General features: G+C 40.1%; 1 protein-coding gene and 1 pseudogene across 2 annotated transcripts in view; both read right to left on the reverse strand.

Annotated features, from left to right (window-relative positions):
- Fhit (fragile histidine triad diadenosine triphosphatase) overlaps nt 1–24,059 on the reverse strand; it is a 1,393,700-nt gene that overhangs the window by 995,747 nt on the left and 373,894 nt on the right. The gene's annotated exons all lie outside the window — the stretch shown is intronic.
- The window catches only part of LOC147826494 (large ribosomal subunit protein uL10 pseudogene), a 407,831-nt pseudogene that overhangs the window by 18,483 nt on the left and 365,289 nt on the right, over nt 1–24,059 (reverse strand). The window contains exon 2 of the transcript XR_015439203.1: nt 16,576–16,668. The product of XR_015439203.1 is annotated as a large ribosomal subunit protein uL10 pseudogene (transcript). The remainder of the gene's footprint in view (nt 1–16,575; nt 16,669–24,059) is intronic.

Here is a 24,059-nt window from a genome sequence, read left to right on the forward strand (position 1 = left end):
TACGACCAGGTTAGAGAGGCTACAAAATGTGTGCAGACTATGTGGGTCTTAGTATGGCATTAGACAGTGGGGAGCTTCCCCTAAAAAAGCTGATGCCAGTATAACCAAGTGCAATTCAAGTAGATCCCAATGAATGTGCCAAAATCACTACTGCTAAAAAACGAAAACAAAAAGCCTGCCCAGAACTACTGTGACTGTCACACCATCTTCTGAGGGTTTTCCAAACCCCTCTTGTGAAGATCACCACCCCTGTTTAGCAGATTCTCAAAGCTTAGTGCACAAGAATCTTCTAGCATGAGTGTCCAGCCTTTGGGCTTGCCTGGGCTGCACTGAGTGAAGAGGAATGGTCTTGGGTAGCATAGAAAATATATATTATAGTTAATGTTTACATAAATTAGAACTTCCTTTATTTTTTATATGTCAACATTAAAATAACAGGTTTAATAATGAAATAAGAAAACGCATATATGCTTAATATCAGTAAACGCCTGTCTTCAGGTACACACACAGTGCAGGTGGGTTGAAATGCTGCATCGTAATCTCGGTTTTACGCGCCAAGTCACATGAGTGCGTGTACCATCTGATCAGGTAGGTTTCAGTTCAATGACTGTGCAGGGAGGCCACAGGAGGTGTGTGCACTGCGCTGTGTGCTCCCCACACAGTTCCCGTGCTCACTGACACTCTGTGAGTGCCACACATGGCGTCGTGAAAAATATCCCTCAACATCACATTACCATGTTCCTAGTTTACAATTTGGGGGCTTCATTACTACCTGTGCAGGTACATGTAGCCCCTGGGACATGGGGATAGACATACCTGGCCCAGACCTCTTTTCTTTTTTGAGACAGGGTCTCCCTATGCAGTTCCAGCTGGCCTTGAACTCACTATGGAGCCCAGGATGACTGCGAATTTGTGGCAATCTTCCTTCTGGGATTATAGGCATGCTGCACCTCACCCAGCTCAGACTTCTTGTTAAGAACAGAGATTCCTGAGCCAGGCACAGTGGTGCTGGTCTGGTCTGCAATCCCTGCCCTCTGACAGGCTGAGGCAGGAGGATCCCAAATTGAAGCCCGGCCTGGGCAATTTGGCGACTTAGTGAGGTGCTATCTCAAAACAAACCTAAAAGAAGGCTGAAATGTAGCTCAGTGTGAAGGCCTTGGTTTCAATCCCTAGTACCGTACAAAAAAGAGAGAGAAGGGGAGAGGGAGGGAGGGAGGGAGAGAGAGAGATTGATTCCTGGCCCCTGCCCCTAAAGAGTCCTATTTAATAGACCCAAGTGGAGTCCAGAACGCAAGGCTGGACTGTGCAGGAGCTGTGCAGGTGCAGTGGGAGTGGGTGGACGACAGCTGCGACAGGAGGCTTCACTTGGGAACTGGATGACTGGAGTCAATCTGGGCCCATCTCACCAGCCCTGACTCACTTTCAAATCACCTGGAGAGCAGTTAAAAGCACTGTTACTTCCTGAGCCTGATCTTTCCGGTTTGGGGTGGAGCCTAGGCATTGGGATTTTTTTAAACTATCGTACAAACCAATTGAGAAACACCAGTAGCCTAAGGGCAGTAGCTGTGGGAACTGATTAACCCACCCACAGAGGTGATGATAAGGCCTAAATCTCCTGTCAAATGCAAACACTGGAACAGAGGCTTCTGGCTCTCTCAATTGATTCCCAGTTTGTTTCAGCCCCCAAACACCCAGATTGGCCTTACAGTCAGCGCACCAAAAACTGAGCCCTTCCCCCTTGGTTTTCTTCTGCGGGCAGAATGATTTAGTAGCTCTATTATACAAGCAACTCCATTATAATTACAGTGTTTGAATTATAAACAAAACAAGAAGAATGCAGAAGGAACAGTCCTTTAATCAAAACTGTAAAACAGAATAATTTCTGGCTGCAGTTAAAAGCAAACTCTGAAGTACTAAGAGTAGCTCTTCAGCCCTTTGATTCTCGCCTCTTTCCCACAAGAGCTACACTACACATTTTTTCAATTAAGCCGTCTGACAACCTGAAGGAATCCACGCTGCATGATTTAATGAGCATATACTGTATGCGCGGCAATTGGCAGGCTGTCAGTTTGCTCATTTCAAAATGACAAGAGCATTACACATTAGTAGAAAGGTTTTCTACTAAAAAAGCTTCACAGTGAAGGAACATTCCAATTGGATGGGCAAAGCTGTCACAGAAGTTCCCTCGATGACCTTAACTCTGTGTTACTCTCAAATCAAGTCTTGATGAAAAACTTCTTTAAAAAAAAAAGCATAAACACAAAATGTAGCTACTTAAAGCTGACCTGATGTTGTCAGGCCTTCTGTGAGCTTTCCGAGCCCAGACTCCATCTGTAGTTTCACAGTGAATGAACTCTAACCTGTGAGATATCGGCCCTTCACACTGACCACTTTATAAACTGAGATGAGACTTAGAAATAATGTCCCAACGGTTACATTATTCAGTACTGTGGAAATGGCTTCGTGTACTGGAAAAAACACAGGCATTTGTGACAGAGACCGCGGTTCAAATTCTGACCACAACATTTCTATGTGGCCTGGTCAGATCACATCACTTACAAGGTGTGGCTTCCTAATTTACGAAGTATAGACAATAACACTACTTAAGGTAAGAAGAAGATCATAAAAATCTTTCTCATTGTTACTGACAGTACAGGGGTAATGAAATAAATAGTACTTAGTTGACCCACAGAAGTTCAGAGTATGGAGTTTTAACAAGTTACCTACAGCCTGACTGTCCTGAGATTTCTACCATGATCCTGTGTTGGAGTTATAGGAGAAGGAAAACAGGAACTTTACGTTTATGTACAAATACAGCTTCATTTAATCCTGTCAAGTATGTGAATGATATTATTACTCTCATTTTTATAGTATTTCAGAAGTGAGAAGGAATCTTAGAGATAAGTTTCTGCCATGTTTTAATTTTTCTGATAACCAAAATATGAAACTTTCTGTGTCGCCCTCTTTGCTCTGCCCGCCACAAAACTCAGTGAATTCTCATGTCCAACATATATTTGCAAGTCTTTTAATCAACAGTGGTAGTTAGCAAATGTGTTTAAAATAGAGCTTCTTAGCAAGCTAATAAGGGAGCCATGACACAGATCTGTGTTACTTGATTTCAGGGTGAGCCCTACATATAAAATGGAAATGACTAGAAAATCTCATATGCAAGTATAGTAAAACTATAACTTATTGCTTGGGTCCTATGGAGAACAGCAAATGTATTGATCTACTATTTATAAGAAGAAAATGTGCAAATTTCAATGTCCTGATTTCTTTTTCTTTTTTTTGGTACTGGGGATCAAACTAGGGACCTTGCACTTTCGAGGCAGGCAGCAGAACCACTGAGCTAAATCCCCGGCCCTCAATGTCCTTATTTCTAAAATAAGAACAATAAAATTTTCTTAAGATTGCTGTGAAGAGGCTAGGGATTTAGCTCAGTGGTTCCGTTCCCTGCTCACAAGTGCAAGGTCCCAAGTTCAATCCCCCCCGGTACCAAAAAAAAAAAAAAAAAAAGATTGCTGTGAAGAGTAGGAATATTTGTCAAATCAACCAGTACAGTATTCAATATTTAATCTCATTTGAAAAGTCTGCAGTGTTGATTTTTAAGAAATAAAATGCAGCTTGACTAATGAGAAGTAAAAGTCAAATGCACAGAGCCCAGAACATCATTTAGAAATCACTTACCTTTTCGAACTCCATCCAGTTGTAAAATTCTACTCTACATCCACTCTTGCTGCTCTTCAGTCAGGTCACAGGTAACATGGAAGTCTAGGTGTCCACAATCTCTAAACTCTTACTATAAGTTTGTCTGCTGGAAATGCAGAACTCCAACAGAATATATACATATAAAGTTTTCTGGTTTAGGAATTTACAGTTTAGTGTGTCTCAAGAACTGAGTCAAGACTGTGGGTCTATCTCCTTGTGCAGTAACCACTTCCTCCTGTTTCATAGCCACTGAATGTACTCAGACATACCATTAAAACATCCACGGGTCTGCCAGGGAGTCTGTGAAAAAGTACTACATATCTCCATATGCATACTCTAATGCATGTTAACTAACCAGTGATGTTTGCTCAGAGAAAATGATGTAGTGAGGCAAGCTTTAGAAAAAAAAACAGTCTTGATTTGAAGTCTGGCTCTGCTAGTTGCCAGATACTTGACACTGGGCAACACACTGAAGCTACCTGAGACAAAGATTCTTCTACTGACAAATGGAGGAAATTTGAGAACTTATATACCTGTTATAAGCAGGGGTGACCCCAAAATATTTAATAACTAATATGGTAAGGGCACCAATCAGAATGGACTTAATAGCTGTTCTACAACATACCAATTAAATATGGACTCTGCAGGACTGAATTGTGAAGGTTTTAAGCTTGATCCTGGATTGTGGGAAGTACTCAAAGATATATGATGCATTAAAGGAAGCCAACAGATACCATAAAGTATTGTAATTGAACACATATAAGGAGTCAGTTACACAGATTGTTAGCCCCTCCAACTATTTCTTTTTTACCTGTGTTGACTTCCAGTCCACAATTTTACCAAGTGACTGCTAGCTTAAACTGACAAGCCACTTGTGTCTTATGATTCATGACTGAGATAGTCCTCAAAAAAATCATAGACTCAGAAATACATAAATGCTCTCACTTAGAATTTTATCAGGTGTATATATCCATCTATAATTAGTATGTCTTCTTAATACTGTAAAATGACCCCTTTATTATTACAGGGCAATCATCTTTGTCTTTGGTAATATTTTTTGTCTTAAAGATTAATTTGTCTGATATTAACATAGCCACTCTAAGCTTCCTATGCAGTTTCCATATTATACCTTTTCCCACCAATTTACTTTAAACTTACCTATATCTTTAAATTTAAAAGTTATCTCTTAGAAGAATATGGTTGTCCTTGATTTGTATACACTGTGATATCTCTGCTTTAGAGTGTAGTCTATCAACATTTGAGATGATCATTGACATATTTGCATTCAGAACTACTAATTACTTTACTTACAGTTATTTTATTTTAAATAACTTTATTACACATTTTGTTTGTTCCTCTGTTTCTTATTCTTCTGTTTTTTCTTTCCTGTAATGTTTTTCAATCATTTCTTAAAATGAGATTTCTATTTTATCTATTGATTTTTTTACTGGTTGTTTTGGGGACTAAAATATATATTCTTGATCTCTCACAACCTTCTAAGACCTTATATAAAATTTGAAAACCTTATAATTATATAAATCCACTTGTCATTTCTCCCTTCTTTATGCAATAACTACTATATATACTATAACTACACATACTACATTATAAACACTGTTATGGCTTATATCTAGACATCCCCTCAAGGCCCCATGCACTCATAGGTGGGGCTTTTCAGAGATGGCTGGACCTAGGGTGTGTGAATGTGGATAAGGGAGTATGAACATGGACTGAGAGTTCAATGATTGGGTTAGTCCATTGACTGGTTAGCACTGCTCTGGGTATGGGTAATGGGAAGCCCTACCCTGGGGGTGGGTGGCACCAAAAATTAGGCTTGTAGCCTGAATGAAATAAAAGGGGAAAATGGATACCCGGCTGCTGCTGCTTGCTGCTTGCTGCCTCCTGCTTACTCTAGCATGAACTGTTTCTCCTCTGTGATGCCCCTTTGCCATGCCACCCTGCCTTGGAGCCAGCTGACTATGAACTGAAATCTCTACTAATTGTGAGCTGAAATAAACCTTTCCTCCTTTAACTTGTGGCTGTTGACTATTTTGTCTCAGCAAAGAGAAAAGTAACCAAGACAGGGACAATGTTATAATTTTCACTTTAATGGTTCCTATGTATTTTAAAGGTTTTAAAAGGAAAAAATAGCCTTTCTCATTTACAATTTCTAACATTTTCATTCTTTCTTTAAGATTCTGTGATAGCTCACTTCAGCTTCAACAACTTTCTTTAGCACTTCTTGAGACGTAGGTCTGCTGGCAAGAAGCTCTTTTAGTTTTCTCTAATTTGAAAATGTCTTTGTCTTCCTTTTCAAAGGAGATTTTTCACTGATTGTAGAATTTTAAGTTCTCAGTTTTTTGCCACCCCCGCCCCACACCATATTTTTAAAATATTTCACTTTTTTCACCCTCTGTAGCTTTTGATGGGAAATTAGTGCCCATTTAAAGCATTGTTCTCCCAAAAGTATTTGGCCATTTTTCTCTCAAGATTTTTTCTTTACTATTGGTGCTTAGCAATTTGAAATAAGAAGTGTCAAGACACAGTTTTCTTGAAATTTATTCCATTTGGGGTTTGCCGTATCTCTTGATCTTGTACCTTCACATATGTCACCAAATTTGACAATTTGGGACATTATTTCTTCAAATATATTTTTTGTATCATCTTTCTCCTCTTCCTATGGGTATCCAATTACATTAATGGTAGACATTTTCATTTTTGTCACACACACATCCTGAGACTATTCATTTTTTTCTACTTAGTTGCTTAAATCTTTTTCTTTTTTCGATTCTTTCTGTGCTTCAGAAAGAACATTTGTATGGATCTATCGTCAGTTTCACTGACATTTTCTTTGGCTATCTCCCACTGTCATAAGTTTACTTGGTTAACTTTTAATACTGAATTTTCTGTTTCAGAATTTCTGCTTGGTTCTGTTTTGTACTTACTTACTGTCTTCTTATTCATATGAGCCTATTTCCTGTTCTTAATGGAACATGGTTACAATAGCTGCTTTAAAATCTTTGTCTGTTTACTCTCACAACTGGGTCACCTTGAAATCAGTACCAGATAATTGTTTTTTTCTCCTTAAAATCGGTCACATTTTCTTGGTTCTTCGTATGTCATGTAATTTGGGGTTGCATCATGTGAGTTTATAAATATAAATGTAATGGCACAAAGAGTTTAAATTATTTTAGTTATCTGAAGAATACTGACTTGTTTGTTGTAGCAGGGAATTAGTTTAGTTATGCTCAAAATGAAAGGAATCTCTTGGGTGGCAGCTCAGATCCCAGATGGGTTTTTTCATTTTTAACTGTGCTAATTTGTATCTGCTTATTGTATACATAGTTCAAGCATCAGTCAGAAATTAAGGCACTCATTTTTTCCCTTACCCTTAATAAAACTTCAAAACGCCTTTTCAGTTACAAACTTATATCCTTTACCCTGATTCCTCGAACACTTAGCCTGGTTAGTCTTTACAAACTTGCGTATGAGTTTTACCCTGAGGGATAGTTTCTAGTGATGATAAAGGTGCTGGACCCTGTGAAAGGAGACTGTAATGTCAGTTTTCAAACAACACCTGGCTATCTCTGATCATGGTGACCCAAGGAACCCACTCCTAGAATGACTTTCCCAGATTTCTCATACTGAAATCAAACAAATGTCCTTACTTTCTCCCTGGTAGTGTGGTCCTATTTGGAACTTTCCCACTACTCTCTTCTAGTGTATTAATAAACTTTAATAATAAACTTTTCTACATTCCTTGAAAATAAAAGAAATTGGGTGGTGTCCATACACAAAATTAGGGGCTTTCTCTCTCTTTCTGACTCCCTATCAGGATTCTAAATTCGTTTTCCAGTGGCTGTGATTCCCCTGAACTCTGATGTTTTGGCCTTCAAACCTAAGACTGGAGGTTTTCAGTTAGAGATTAACTGTCCCAAGGGACATTGACTCCAGCTTGCCCTCATTCTAAAGGTGTAAAATGGAAAACTTACTCTGCGCTGGATTACAGCATTTAGAATTTCAACTCCTACAAGGAATATGCCTTATTTTTACTCTCTAGTGCTGTTATGGCCTGTGTCTAGATTCTCACCAAAGCCTCATGTGGTCATAGGTGGAGTTTTCGGAGGTGGCTTGCTTGATCTAGGATGCGTGCTGCTGTGATCAAAGATATGATGCTGGGATAGATTCATAGTGTGATGTTAAGATTAAAGCTGCCCCACCTGGGTGTGAGCTCTACTCACCCTAAAGCATTTCAGCCTAGGTAGAATATAAGGGACAGAAAGAGGGTCATTGCTTGTCACTTGCTGCTTGCTGCCTTCTATCTGCTCTGCTTTATCGCACTGTCTCTCCTCTATGATGCATCTCTCCAATCCCACACTGTCTTGGAGCCAGGCCACTATGAACTGAAACCTCTACAAACTAAGGTACAATAAACCTTTCTTCCTTTAACTCTAAGTATTGGATATTTTGTCTCGGCAATGAGAACAGTAACTAAGACAGGTGTCCCCAGGTAAAATATTTTTTCTTACATTTTACTTGATGTATATTAGAATGTCAGGCCCAGTACAGCTTATTTCCACAACAGAAGTGGAAACAAGAAAAATAATTTTGGAAACATTCTTTTGCATTTCCTAACACATCCACTCAAAATACTTAACTTCCATCCATGACTTCAACTAGGGATATTTGCTTTTAGTTTAAAGAAGACACAGAAATCAGATTCAGGGCTTCCTTGATTATCTTGCCAAGATACGGAATGAAAGCATAGCAGAGCACTAAATGATAAAATATCAACTGGATCTTAGACTGGCAGTACTAAATCTCATACCAATGACGTTTATACAAGATCATGACTACCAAAGATTATCCACATGGTATTGTGCCATTATTTTAGTTACTTTTCAGGTCTTAGATTTTTTTTTTCTTTTTTTTTTTTTTCTTTGGTACTGGGGATCAAACTCAGGACCTTGTGCTTGCAAGGCAAGCAGTGGCATCACTGAGATAAATCCCTGGACCGTGGTCTCAGATATTTCTATATCTTGCCTCCTTGAAGACTGCAGTAGGAAATATTCTAAGAGAAATAAAATATTGAAAATCCTTCAATATCCACAGAATTATTGAGTGCACATTTTCCTTTAATAATCATCATCATTACTTTAATTTCTTGAGTTTCTGTATGTAAGGCAACTTTCTACCACTTTACATAAATTATCATTTAATCTTTCATAACCGTTCTAATAAGGTAACTCATATAATTAGCCTCATCTTATGGAGGATGAAACCAGAGTTCAGAGAGGTTAAGTGGGTTGAGTGAGATAACACAGCAAACAGCAGAAATCTTAAAAAATAGCAAAAAGAGAGGGAGTGCTTGAAATAATTAGATAAATGGCTTTTATTATTAGAAAAGTCTAAGCAAAGTGAAGTTTCTAAAACCTGAAAAAGTCCACAATTCCTCTTTTTAATAATTACTGGTATTAAAATGCTTCGCTTTCAAAATTATATTGGATATTGACAGCTTTCATGTTAAAAACAGTCTGGCTTCAGGGTTTAAAACACTAACCAAAACAACAATAACAAAATGATCAAATAACCACGTGAAGAGGCTCACAGTAATGAGGTAAGTAATACCAGTCCTCCCTTTCAACTCATTGCATTGACTGACTGTCTTTAAACCTCCTGTTTTCAAGGGAAACTCTCTGGTCAGATAGCTAAGTCACCTGACAGAAGTCAGGTGCGTTAGGAAGAGAACATGCCTGCCTCATCTCACCAGAACCTGCACTGGGGAGTATTTTTAGGAGACGGCAGCAACATCTCACAGTCCTACAAACTCAGGCTGTACAACCCTGAACAACTTTCACATGGGTTTCCTGGGACTGGAATGACACAGAAAGGAAGGCAGGATAAGTACACACACAATGTAAAGTGGACCCAGGAGATTGAATCTTCACTTGAAGCAAGAAAGATGTAAAGTATCTTTGCATTCTGGCACATGGGACTATTCTATATATACATGCTAAAATGTGTGTCAAGACTAGGAATGGGAGCCATTCTTAAATGAGTGAAGATGAGAAATACTGATAGGAAAAGAAAAAAGTATTTAAATGAGGAGGGCTGAAATGAACGCAGCTCACAGACAACCTGCTGAGGAAAGTGCCAGTTTAGTACTGTAGGGGTGGGAAGATAAGACACATTCCTCACTCATCATAAGGGTCATAGCCAGTGCTCCTATAATAAAGATAGGTTAACAAGAGAAAAGTATGTTTATAGTAATCAAGTAGTAATGGACACAGAGGCCTTTGGAAATGAAAACCCCAGGCTTCCCCCTCAATGCTGACTCTGCCCACCCAGCAGTGCAAGCTGCACTCCCAGGCTGCTAGAAAATAACAGGGACTGACCTCAGGACCTTGCCCTTGTGAGGCAGGTGCAGTGCTACTGAGAATGAAGCTTGATCTGGATGTCAAAAAGTTGAAACTCCAGCACATCCATCTTTTCTCAGAGGAGGTAAACCTTCCAGGCTACTGGACCACTGCCCTGAGCTCCAAGGAGCAGAGCTGCCCCCAGCATAGAGGAGGTGAACCTTCCCGGCCGCCGTACCACCACCCACAGCTCCAAGGAGGAGCAGCACACATCTGAACACTCCCCACCATTGAAATGAAAAGACACATAAACAAGTCTCAAAACCAGACTTCCAGATCACATAAAGCAACCCCAAAGGGAAACATGAAACACTCTGATACTCAACCACATGGACTCCTTGAACTGTCAACAAAAGAGGATCTGGAAAAAATGAATTCAGAAATAATTTCTCAGATAACAGCAGAGATTGTGCCCATAGTGCAAGACATGATTAATAAATCTAAAGCAGACACAGATTTAAAAAATAGAGGAACTGAGGAATATGATGGAATCCCAACATAGGAAACAAATGGAATCCATAAAACAAACAGGCAAACAGATTTCCAGGAGATTAAAAACTCCATTGAGGGGGCCAGGGATTTAGTTCCGTGGTTCTGTTGCTGGCCTCACAAGCTTAAGGACCCGAGTTTGATCCCTGGTGCAGATGACATAAAAAAGCTCTTCACAGAAATGATGGCAGAAAACTTTCCAAGCAGGGGAAAAGAACTTGACATACAGATGAGTGAGGCATATAGGACTCCAGCTAGCTTTGATCAAAGAAAATCTACACAGGGGCATATAATAATTAAGATTCCAGAAACCAAAAAGAAGAACAAAATTCTAAAAGCAGTCAGAGAAAAGAAACAAATCACATACAAAGGAAAGCCCATCAGAATCATAGCAGACTTCTCAACACAAACGCTCAAGGCAAGAAGAGCTTGGAGTGACATATTTCAAGCCTCCAACCCAGACTGATGTACCCTGCAAAAGTATCTTTACAAACTGATGGAGAAATAAGATACTTTCATGAAAAAGAGCACCTCAGGAACTTTGTGAATACCAAACCAGCACTCCACAAAATTTTAGACAATATCCTAGGAAAAGACAATGAGGATCACAACCCCAGGAAGCCCAGCAGAATGAATCTGTTTGGCACAACAAGAAATTAAACACAAAGGGGGAGACTCCAACAAAAAGAAAAACTCATGACAATGATAAGTCAATAGTATCTGTTGTAACTATCAATGTTAATGGTCTCAATTCACCAATCAAAAGAAATAGACTAGCAGAATGGGTCAAGAAGCAAGATCCAACAATATGCTGCATATAAGAAACATACTTAAATCAAAAAGAAACTCATAGACTGAAAGTTACAGGATGGAAAACAATACTACATGCAACAGGAACCCAAGAAAAAGCAGGAGTAACTATCCTCTTTGCAGATCAAGTGGATTTCAAACCAACACTGATTAAGAGAAACAAAGAAGGACACTACATCCTTGTAAAGGGAACAATCCAACAGGAAGAGATGACAATCATAAACATATATAAACCAAACGCTAGTGCATCCAACTATATAAAACAAATACTAACAGACATGAAAAATCAAATAAGCACTAACACAATAGTAGCGGGTGACCTCAGTACCCACTGTCACAAATAGATCAACTAAACAAAAAATAAACAATGAAATACTAGAACTCAATCAAACTCTTGAAAAAATGATCTTAACAGATGTTTACAGAGTGTTCCACCCCACAAAATCAAAATACACATTCTTTTCAGCTACATACGGGTCGTTCTCCAAAATAGACCACATACTAACTCATAGAACATGTGTAAGTAAGTGCAAAGGAACTGAAGTTATTCCCTGTATATTATCAGACCATAGTGTGATGAAATTGGAGATCAATAGCAAAAGAAACCACAAGAATTTCAGAAACACATGGAAATTGAACAACACATTTCTGAATAACCAATGGGTTACAGAGGAAATGAAAGAAGAAATCAGACAGCTCCTTCAATTAAATGACAATGACAGTACAACATATTGCAATCTATGGGACACAATGAAAGCAGTCTTACTAGGGAAATTTATAGCAGTGAATACTCAGGAAAACAGAGCAAGCCCAATTAAACAACCAGATGCCAAACCTCAAGCTTCTAGAAAAAGGAGAGCAAGACAAACCCAAAGCTCATACAAGGGAGGAAATTATAAAGATGAGAGCAGAAATCAATGCAATGGAGACTAAGAGAACGATACAAAAAATCAATGAAGCCAAGAGTTGGTCCTTCGAAGCAATAAACAAAATTGACAAACCCTTAGCAAACCATATCAGAAAACGGAAAGAAAAGGCCCAAATCCATGCAATTAGGAATGAAAAGGGTGAAATGACAACAGACCCAGCAGAAATCCAGAAGATCAATACTTACTTCCAGAACCTGTATGCCAATAAGATGGAAAACACAGAAGAAATGGACAGAGTCCTAGATACATATGAATTACCAAAGTTGAATGAAGAAGATCTAATAATTCTAAACAACCCAATATCAATGAATGAAATTGAAAATGTAATTAAAAATTTACCAACTAAGAAAATCTCGGGTCCTGATGGCTTCACTGCTGAATTCTACAAGACACTTATTTAGAGAGGAACTACTGCCACTACTGTTTAAACTCTTCAATGAAATTGAAAGGGAAGCAATACTCCCAAATTCATTCCTGGAAGCAAGCATCACCTTGATCCCCAAAGCAGAGAAAGACCCAACTGAAAAAGACAACTATAGGACAAACTCACTAATGAACATAGATGAAAAAATCCTGAATAAGATCCTGGCAAACAGAATGCAGAAGATCATCAAGAAGATCATACACCCTGACCAAATGGGATTCATCCCAGGGATGCAGGGATGGTTCAACATATGCAAATCAATAAATGTAATACACTGTATCAACAGAGCCAAGGACAAAAACCATATGATCATCTCAATCGATGCAGAAAAAGCATCTGACAAAATCCAACATGCATTTATGATAAAAACCCTACAGAAAATTGGAATAGACAGTCTCTACCTCAATCTGATAAAAGCCATCTATGAAAAAGCAACAGCCAATATCATACTAAATGGTCAAAAACTGAAATCCTTCACACTAAAATCAGGAACAAAACAAGGATGTCCACTATCAGCACTCCTGTTCAGTATAGTTTGGGAAACATTAGTCACGGCAAATAGACAAGAGAAAGAAATAAAAGGAATAAAGATAGGAAATGAAGAAGTCAAATTTTCATTATTTGCAGATGATATAATACTCTATATAGAAGACCACAAGAACTCCACCAAAAGTTTTCTAGACTTAATAACCAAATTCAGTAAAGTAGCTGGATACAAGATCAAGACACAAAAATCAACAGCTTTCCTCTACACGAACAACAGACTCACTGAGAGAGAAATAGGGCAAACAATTCCTTTCACAATAGCATCTAAGAAACAGAAATACCTAGGAATCAACCTAACAAAAGAAATCAAAGACCTTTTCTCTGAAAATTATAGCACTCTGGAAAGAGAGATTGAAGGTGATGTCAGAAAATGGAAAGACATCCCTTGCTCCTGGGTAGGAAGAATCAAAAGAGTGAAAGTGGCCATACTTCCAAAACTGCTATATAGAATCAACACAATCCCAACTGAAATTCCAGCAGCATGCTCCACGGACCTTGAGAAAATAATCCAAAAATTCATTTGGAACAAGAAGAGACCTAGAATAGCAACAGCAATTCTAGGCAACAGAGACATGGCAGGGGGTATTACAATCTCCAACTTGAAACTATACTACAAAGCTACTGTGATAAAAACACCATGGTACTGGCAAAGAAACAGACCTGAGGACCAGTGGAACAGATTAGAAGATGCAGAAACAACTCCAGACACACTCAGCCATCTCATCTTCGATAAAGGAGCCAAACACCCTCACTGGAGGAAAGATAGCCTCTTTAATAAATGGTGCTGGAAAAATTGGGCTTCAACTTTCCAAAGATTAAAACTAGACCCCTATCTCTCACCACTCACTAAATTAAAATAGAAATGGATTAAAGATCTAAATATTAAAACAGAAACGCTGAACCAGATGGAACAGAGGTTAGGTAGAACTCTTGAAGACATTGGTGTAGGAAAACATTTTATGAACAAAACCTCAGTTGCCTGTGAACTAGCACAAAGAAACAGTAAGTGGGATCTTTTCTTATTAAAAAGCTTCTGCACAGCAAGAGAAACCAGCAACAGAGTGAAGAGCCAATGCACAATGTGGGAAAAAATTTTCACCTGCTGTTCCTCAAAGGTCTACTATCTAGAATCTACAAAGAACTTAGAAACATCAGGCCTCTCAAATTTAAAGACCCAATTCAAAAATGGGCATTGGAAATGAATAGGCATTTCTCAGACAAAGAAGTAGAAATAGCAAATAAACATATGAAAAAATGTTCAACATCACCGATCATTTGAGAGATGCAAATGAAAACAATGCTGAGATTCCACCTCACCCCATAAAGAATGGCTGCTATCAAGAAATCAACCAATAACAAATGCTGGCCGGGCTGTGGGGAAAGAGGAACCCTGCTCCACTGCTGGTGGGAGTGTAGACTGGTGCAACCACTGTGGAAATCAGTATGGAGATACCTCAAAGAACTAGGACTGGAAGTCCCATTTGACCCAGCTATTCCACTGCTGGGTATCTTCCCCAAAGAATTAAAAGAATCATACCACAGTGATATATGTGTGCCCATGTTCACAGCAGCGCAGTTTGTAATAGCTAAAACTTGGGAACAGCCCAAATGCCCATCAACTGGAGACTGGATAAAGAAAATGTGGTTTTTTAATAAAATGTGGTTTTCTCAAAAACAATGAGAAATTAGAGACATTTATTTATAGCTAAATGGATGCACACTGAGGCAATACTCCTAAGTGAAATAAATAGGACACACATGTGTAAATATGGAATAGTTTCTCTGGCATGAGAAACTGAAAGTGTAAATAAGGACTAAAAGGAATAATAGATAATGCAAAATAGGAAGAAAAGGGGCAAAGGGGAAGTGGGAAGGGTGGGAAAAGGAAAGAAGGGAATGGAATTAATATGAGAAAATGAAAAAACGGAAACAAAGTCTTTGTAAATAGGGAGGGATGGAAGGGTTGAAGGGAGGGAGGGGAATGGGAAAAATAAGAACCAAGAGATATCATGTGAAGGTACAAATTCCCAGAGATGAATCTCATCATAGTGTATATCTAAAATGTACCAATAAAATTAATTTTAACAAAAGAAGAAGAAATGGAAACCCAAGACTCAGGGAGAACTGTCCATCTTTAGGTTTGGTTCTATGAAGAGTGGACAGCCACACAGAAATGTGACTGGACAGAACAGGTCAACCCTACTGGCAACACACTGGAGGGTCCAGCAAGGCCTACTGGTTCCAATTCTTCTTGGCTGCTCGAGGCCAGGATCCCTCCTGGAGTGTGTCTTACGATCACCCATCAGACAAGGTAGGCCTGAAAATTTCTTCATGGCCAACTGTTACAGAGGAAGTTGAGGGAAGGTTACAGAGCTGTATTTCTAGGGTTTAAGTCTGAGGGAGGAAGATTCTAGCTCTTACAGCCTGCCTTGAGGAAGAGGAATTCTGGTTTCCATGGCCCACTTTGAGAGAAAAGGGGTGCAGGAGAACATCAGGAAAAGACCTGCTTCTCAGGTTGTACCAAAGTCCTTCGATTCATGGGCCTCAGCATGCCAAAGTGTCATACCTTGGAGGATTGTCTTCTGAGCCTCAACAGTACATTTCTTCTCCTTCATTGCTACTTTTAAAAAGACCTATTCACCTTATGCAGTGAAACCATTCTAATACGCATAAATGCAAGTGATTACTCCATCTTCAAGCCTCGCGACCTGTCCTTCACTGCCCCCTGGAAGCCTCTAGGACTCTGACCCACAGCGATCCCAAGTCATTCCCAAAGGTGAGTCACAGGGCAGAAGCCTCCTCCTGCTGCTACAAACTTCACTCCAACTCCATCGTCATCCTCAAAGCCACACAAGGCATAACAACTTTACTCTGTAACTGTCTAATCTTACTTTTCATACATAAAAATTATGAAATGTGTGTGACTGTCTGGTGGGGGAGAACAATAAAACAGAATGTCAATCAGATAGCAGTTAAAGCTACACTTCGTGGAAAGGAAAGGTAACGTTTTCTTTTAGACAGCGAAGTCATCACTTTTATTTAACTGACATAATATTTATATTCTAATTTTAAAATCACAGCTACAAATAGAAGTTGAAGAAGATAAATTCTCTAAGGGAATCTAGCTTTGAAATTTTCCCATTTTAAAAATTCTATTTTATATGTCCACAGGAATGTTAAAACTACTACAAAGATGACCATAGCAAGACAATAATATCACACTCTGAGAAAATCCAAGTTAAGCCAACACTACCTTTCACACTCCTGCTGTCTCCTGAGCGTTCTTGATGGCCGAATGCAGAGTTCCTGGAGGTGGGCAAGGCTGGTGTGAGTTGTCCCGGGACACCTATACCACGAACAAGAGACCCAGATACCTGTGTTAGAAGTGAACCCGGTGGCTTCTAGGTACAAGTTCATTAGAAACGTTCACCACATATACTGAGCTGGGATGGCTGCACAGATACTATCGGAAGTCCAGAATAAAGGCACAGGTGAAATTTCTCCAAGCACTGTCATCACTGTGCAGAGAGGATGTGGTGTAGAGTCGCTTAAGAGATTCATACACCATCATGCAAAAGAAATGGCAGGCTGATGCCTAGGTTCTGCACCTTCTGAAATTCAGCCCCAGCCTGTTCTGCCCATCGTGTTCGTCCTCCTTGGGCACTTGGCAGTCCTGGCAGAGGAGCTTCCACTGTGCAAAACAGGTAAGGCCAGCCCACAGGCCTGGCCACGTGAGTTCTTTGGTTTTGTGCTATCCCAGACTAAATCCTCTGTCTGAAGGCTCACTCAGGGGTCAGGTTATTTATTCTCCTTTGAAACCCTGGTGTCCACAAGGAACGAAAGGAATCTGACCAGGGAAGGAATATAGCTTTTTGGTCCGCCTGGCCTAAGTTTGGAGCTCCAATTGCTCTATGTCCTATACAGGTGCGCATTGGTTTTTCGAGGTGTGGCCTCCCGAGAAGAGGAAGGTCACTCCTTGAGACCATACTCTTGGGTGAAATACATCAGACACACATTGTGTGAGAAACTGAATGGAGAAATAAGGACTGAGCTGTATCGTGATGTTGGGAAATGGGACGAAAGTGTTCAAATGGGAAGGGGAACAAGAGAGGAGGGAGAGCCAAAGGAAGGAAGGGACAAGAGGAAGCGTGAAAACAGAAGGAAAATGGACACAAAGTTTTTGGGCACAGGGAGGGGAGGGGGCTTGTTGGGGGATGGGACAAAATGAAATAAAATTTATTTTTAAAAAGAAGAGGAAGGTCACTGGTGGGAGCACCGAGAAGGGGTATTTCCTTCCCTGGCTCCTCCCTACTCCCTGCTTCCTGGCTGCTAGGACAGGAGCAGCTTTTCCTCTACTGTGACCTTCCATCATGCTGCCGACCAGGCAAGGACTTCTCGCAACATGAGTCAAAGTAACCCTCTACTCATGTAAGTTGCAGGTGTCAGGTATTGTGTCTCAGCAAGTAGAAAGTGACTAAGACAGAGGATAAAATACCAAATATTATTCTGGGAGGCCTCTTTGCATCATTGTATTTGCAGAAACAACTCCAAAGTGGAGGAAGGGTAAAGAGGCTAAAGAGACCTTGCTGCCCATAAACCACTCAACAACATACAAACCCCTCAAATGGTCAGCTCCTCTCTGCTCTGATCTCTACCTCTGTATTTTCTTCATACGGCCTTCTTTGAAATAAAAATACAATCATAAACATCAATTCATTCTCTCTGGTTTTCTTTAAGAGTAATTATTTCCTTTTTAGCCTTAATTATTTTGGTCCATGTCATGTGAATTGCTCTGCTTAATGCTGTAAATGAACGACTTCAGTGCTCAAGACATAGGTACCGAGGGCCGGGGATTTAGCCCAATGGCACCTCACCTGCCTTGCAAGCGCAAGGTTCTGAGTTAGATCCCTGGTTCCAAAAAGAAAAAAGAAATATATATCAAGATCTGACTAAGGTCTCTGGCATTATTCTCTGTGTCAATGAACATGCCAGCTCCACATCCTGCTTTCGTGCTGCGTACACTCTGCTGGGGGAAGAGAAAAGACATAAACATGTTCAACACATCCTTACACAATGCTCAGCGCTCGGGACAAACAGTAGGAAAGGAGATGATGAGTGCTATTGAGTTGAATTAAGTCCTCCTGCCCTTCAGGAAAAAATGTTGAATTCCTAATCCCAGTACCTCAGAAAGTGACTTTGCTGGGAAACAGGACTGATGAATACATAATAAGTGAATATGAGGTCAAACTAGAGTAGGATAGACATCTACTCCGACAGGACTGTTGTCCTTCTAAGAGGAGGGTCACATGACACACAAAGAGAACACATGTGGGGAGACAGGTACAGACTGGAGTTACACGGCTGTGCGACCAGTGATGCCAAGGATTGCTGGCAAACCAGCAGAAGCCAGGAAGAGCCAGAAGGGTGGCCCTGCCGGTTCCAGAGGGAGTGCATCTGACAGTTTGATTTCAGATTGGTAGCCCCAAAGGTGAATGAAAGAGTTTCTGCTGTTCCACGTTACTGAGTCCATGGTGCTTTGTTACTGCAGCCTGTGAAACAAACACAGTAAGTCTGAGGAGACTTGCAAGGTAAAGCAGGGAGATCTACAAAGACCTCACTGGGAGATATTATCTCAGGAAAAACTTGAATGAGATGCTGCAGGAGACAGCCAAACAGATGGCTTTGGGTAAAGACATTTCCAGGCAGAGGAAACAGAAAGTGCATGAGAACGTGGTGTGTCAGAAGAGCAGCAGGGAGGCCAGCTGACTGGAAGAGAGAGGGGCAGTGACAAGAAGCTGGCAAGGACTTCGTGGCCACTCTAAGGACTTGGGCTTTTGCTTGGAGCAAGAGACAAAGCCACTGCAGTTCTGAGCAGAGATGGAACGTGAACCGATTTTGTTTCAGTAAGGTTTCTGTGAGCATAAACTGAAGAATGAGCTCATTTCAGAGGGTCCTGCAGTAACCCTGGTGAATAAAGCTGCTGTCAGGCAGTAGCAGGGACAGTAAGAAGTGCTCAGTCCCAGGCTGCGTAGTTTGACAGTGAATCCAAAAAGATCTGCAACAGGCTGGAGGCAGAGATAGAGTACATAGAGTGGATTGGAAAATCATGAAAATTTAACTCTACTAATATTTAAAGAAATGATCTTTTCAAATGCCAGACCTATTGAAGATACTGACAACATATTTAGTTAATCAAGAGTAAGTAATCAGAATAACAGGAAGCCCCTCAAGGCTAGAAAAAGAAAAACTAAATACAAGGATTAAAAGAGTGTGAGTCACGGAAGCCACCCCGCTGCATTTGCGAGCGGAAGCAGCTCAGGCTCCACTGGACATGAGGTCAGGGAGACTACAGCAGAGGTTCCACTCTTCTTTCACCCCGAAAGTTAACACAGACAATTCTGACAGACAGAAGTCAAGTGTCGCCCAAGATGCGGGGGAAAGAGCGTAATATTCTTCCTTCTGGCAGAGCCGTGAAATGGTGTTCTGCTATAGTGATTTCGCTGTGCTTGCTGTACGTATCAAAAGTGCTACTGCACAAACGCCACTGCATAGTGGTTCTCCCTGGAGGCTACACTGTGCTCAAGAGACAGGCACACAAGCAGACATCTTGGAACAAGAATTTCTCAGTACTTCTTACTACAACAAACTTGGAAATGTCCTCAAAGTCAGCCTGAAAGGGGACTGGGTACAATTTGGTTTAGTTGCAGGACTGAATACTACACAGTTGCTAAAAAAAGAATCAACTGGTTTTATAGGCATCAATGCAGAAGTTCCATAAATAATGTCATGTGAAGAAAGCAATACAGACGAAAATTTTATACATATAACAAACAGCATATATTCATTATAGATATATAAATATGTTTATAAGAATATAAACAATGGACTGGCCAAATGCACCCCAAATTTATGGTAGGGAATCTTAGGCAGAGGGATGCATGCAGCAGAGAGAGCAGAGGATGAAGGAAAGGATAAGGCGTGATGTAATTTCTTTAATAATTTATTTCAAGAGAAAAAAAACAGAAAGAAAATCTGGCCAAATACAAACAAATGCTCGTTTTTGCTTAGCAGAAATACAAATGTTTATTGCACTGTTTTTGTGCTTGTCTGTATTTTAAAGTTTTTTTGAAATAGAAGAAAGAAGGGAGGAAGGAGGATGAAGGGAAGGATGAAGGGGCAGGGAGGGAGGCAGGGAACTCGTCACCAGTTCCGAAGTGCGTTTAAGCTCAGATGACTGCTTTTTAAAGCACGAAACTCGGAACTATGACATCTGCTGTGCTTCTGCAGTTCTGGAGACCAAGCTCAGGCAGGTTCTCACCCACTCTGGGCAAGCACACCCACTGAGCTACACACCTAGCCCCACAGCTGTTTTACTCATCAGTGACAGGGAGGTGATTCTTCCCAAGTAGCCTCAGCTTAGAGGACTGAATGAAGTTTGCCCAGCAGAGGGAACTCTCTGCCATTTGCCATGGCAGAGCCCTCGGCCGGGCGACCAGAGCACCACCCAGTAGCCATGATCTTTAGCACATCGCCTTCGAACCACCAAACACCACAGGAAAGAAAAACACATTTGTAGACAAAGCAAACTGAAGGTGTGTCATGGACATCACTTCAACCTTCCTAAAAAGCTCACTGCAATATTCTAGAATCAAGGGAACAATATGCTTAATTGGTTCTTCACCAGACTTAGCAATTTTGCTTTTTCCTATTTCTCTCCTTGCAACAAGTTAACCATTAACCTTACATGTTCTAGGTTTAAGATGAGGTTTTTCTCCCACAAAATGGAATCTGTGCTTTCAAGAAACAAAAAACGGGCATCTTTAGGATAATTCATTTTTGCCAATAATAATTAAACTGTCCTCTTTGAGCCAAGGAGGTCATTCCTTAAAGGGACTAAAATTGCGAAGAATATTCTTTTTCCTTCCAGAGGGGAAAAAAAAACCTTGCAGGGAAGTTCAGCAATCATGAAATGAGAACTCTGGGCTGAAGACTTCCTTTTGAGTCAATACTGTTTGTTTAAAATGCCTAATATATACATTTATCAGAGAGTCCCTAAGACTTTGAATCAATTAGCTAAACCCTTAAAAATAAACCCACAGAAATCCTAAAATCTTTATATGTATGCAAGTAGAAAGCAGAAGGAACCAATTAAATGCTGGGATTGCCTCAACTGCTTGGGCCCTATCACAGCCCTGATATTTACGTATCATCATTTCGTGTGCATCATCCTACAGATGGGGCTTGGATTGACTTGCAACAAGAAAACAAACAAGGTAAAAAGAATATCTTATGAATAAGTTACCAATGTAAATGTGGTGTTTTGTGCCTTTAAATTTGAGTGATGATAAATAGGATTCCACAAATGAAAATTAGACTTTTCGGACCTACAACTGAATTATTTAATCTTTCTGCCAAAACAGTCATAATAATGTGGCTGCTGTGCATTGCAATAAGCGTTTGGGTTTTCAAGTGAATAAAAGTAATACATGTTAAGTCCTTGTGAATGGAACTGCAGCAAAGGGCATTCAGCAAAAGAATAGTATGCTAAAAGAGAATGAACAGAAAGAACATTCCATTTGAACTCCTCAAGAATGAAAAGAGTCAGCCAGCCTCCAGTTCAACACTTTTTGTTTCTAGATAAAAACACAACTGAAGCCTCACAATGAAATGATAGAGGACTGCAGCTTTGTCACATTATGTGGAACATGTGAGGTCACTATCATTGTGTTACTCTATATAATACCTGAACATGCTTCAGCAAAGTGCCACTGGGATACAATTTTGCACTGCAGTAAAGGGCGTGTGCTTGAATCCTGGAATCTAGAGACCACAACTGTGCGTGACTTTATCCAAGTCATCATCTTTTCCACATTCATTTCACTCATGGTAAAATGGAGTTAATAACTTTGCCTTCCTAACAAAGTTATTAGGGAATCAATGAGATAGTTTATGTAAAGGTCCCGGCACACGGTTAGAATTCAATAGAGTAGTTACTATTATCTTTTGTCTTTATCATCATTATCATCACTATTATGTTTAAGAGTATCCTCATTTTTATCCATTATTCTCATTTTCATTCAAAGTTCATTTGAAGCATACTCACGGCATTGTTTAGTAATTAATTACTTTCATTCATTTAATGAAGAATTTATTGAGTATATAATAAGTGTCAAGCACCATGCTATGGGCTGGGGTACTAAGGTGATCAAAACCTCCTGAAAGTTATTCAAGAAGATAGATAGGCACTAGGCAAAGACTCCCACAGGGAGTGCATCCTTTCCTGCTGAGCAGAGAGCTCTAAAGGAAAGAAGCACCTCAGCTTAAGACACAGGAAAACAAAGGAACTGAATCAAACCTGGGACCTGGAGGATGGGAAAGAGGTGAACAACAGGGAGAAGGATGGCTTTCTAGGAAAAGAGGATACAACATTTAAAGGCAGGAGAGCACAACACCTCTTCATTGTTACTGTGTCTGTGCAAAATTATCCAGTGACTCAGACCCAAGTTCAGTTTAATAGAACATATGTTTAATAGAACACCTAATATGAGCCAGGCTGAACTCTGGGGATGGAACAGTGAAGACTGATATGGACTGTGCCTTCATCCTTTCATCCCAACACCCTTTCTTCTGGAAAATACACTACAGTCAATATTCACACTATAGCCAATAAATCTCAGCTTTGGTTTTAATCCCCAAAAGATTCCACCTGCACAAGATAACTAAAATGTTTTCTCATCTATGGTAAGACATCGATGCTACATATGACAAATAATCCCCTTTATGCCTCAGTGGCCAAGATGCCTACAGCAAATTTAGTCCATCTAATAGGACCTACAGACTTATAGTACTAAAGATGGTCACATTTCTATTTCATGGTTGTTACATTACTTGAACACTGCCTGTAATTTCATCAACAGCTTCAAATTCTTTGCAAAGTTGGTGGAAGAGGGGAAGGAATAGAAAGAAGAACATAAAAGCAAATTTCTTGAGATCTGGAAATTGTCCGATGTGCTTTCAGCAGTTTTCTTGGTACCTCACATGGTGCTGGATAGAAAGCAGTTAAAAACTTCTCATTGATGGATAAACAAAAAATAAAAACCTTTCCTGGCTCAGTTTGGGGCCTCATTATAGCCTTCCCACACAGCTTCTTCAGCCTTCCAATGCATACTCTCACAATGACTCTACAGTGCTCTTCCAAGCCTTTGACCTTAGACTCCTGGACCCTCTGGCTCTCTAGGATACAGATGGCCATTTTTGATTCTTCTGTCTCGGATCTCACAGACAACTACTATGACTCTTCTACCTCTGATCCTGTAAGCCTAGCTAATAAATGCATTTGGCTACTGTACTAGCTTGTATCTAGATGCCTTCCCAAAGCTCCATGTGCTTATAGGTGGGGCTTTTCAGAGGTGGCTGGGTCTAAGGTTTACAAAGATCAATTAAGTGTGTGTGATCACTAAATTAGACCACCAATTGGTTTAGCATAGATCTGGGTGTGGATAATGCGAAGACCACCCTGGTGTAGCCTGGATGGAATACGCAGAGAGGATTGCTGCTCCTGCTTCCTGCCTGCCAGACTATGGACTGTTTCTCCTCTGCCACATCCCTCTGCCATACTGCCCTGCCTTGGAGCCCGTCAACTATGAAATCTCTACAGACTGTGAGCTGAAATAATCCTTTCCTCCTTTAACTTATGAGTGTTTGGTATTTTCTGTGTGCAATGAGAGAAGTAAATAA

Source organism: Heterocephalus glaber, unplaced genomic scaffold, assembly GCF_053883595.1.
Source record: "Heterocephalus glaber isolate CG9 unplaced genomic scaffold, H.glaber_assembly_v1.0 deba00001472, whole genome shotgun sequence".
Classification (NCBI taxonomy): Eukaryota; Metazoa; Chordata; class Mammalia; order Rodentia; family Bathyergidae; genus Heterocephalus; species Heterocephalus glaber.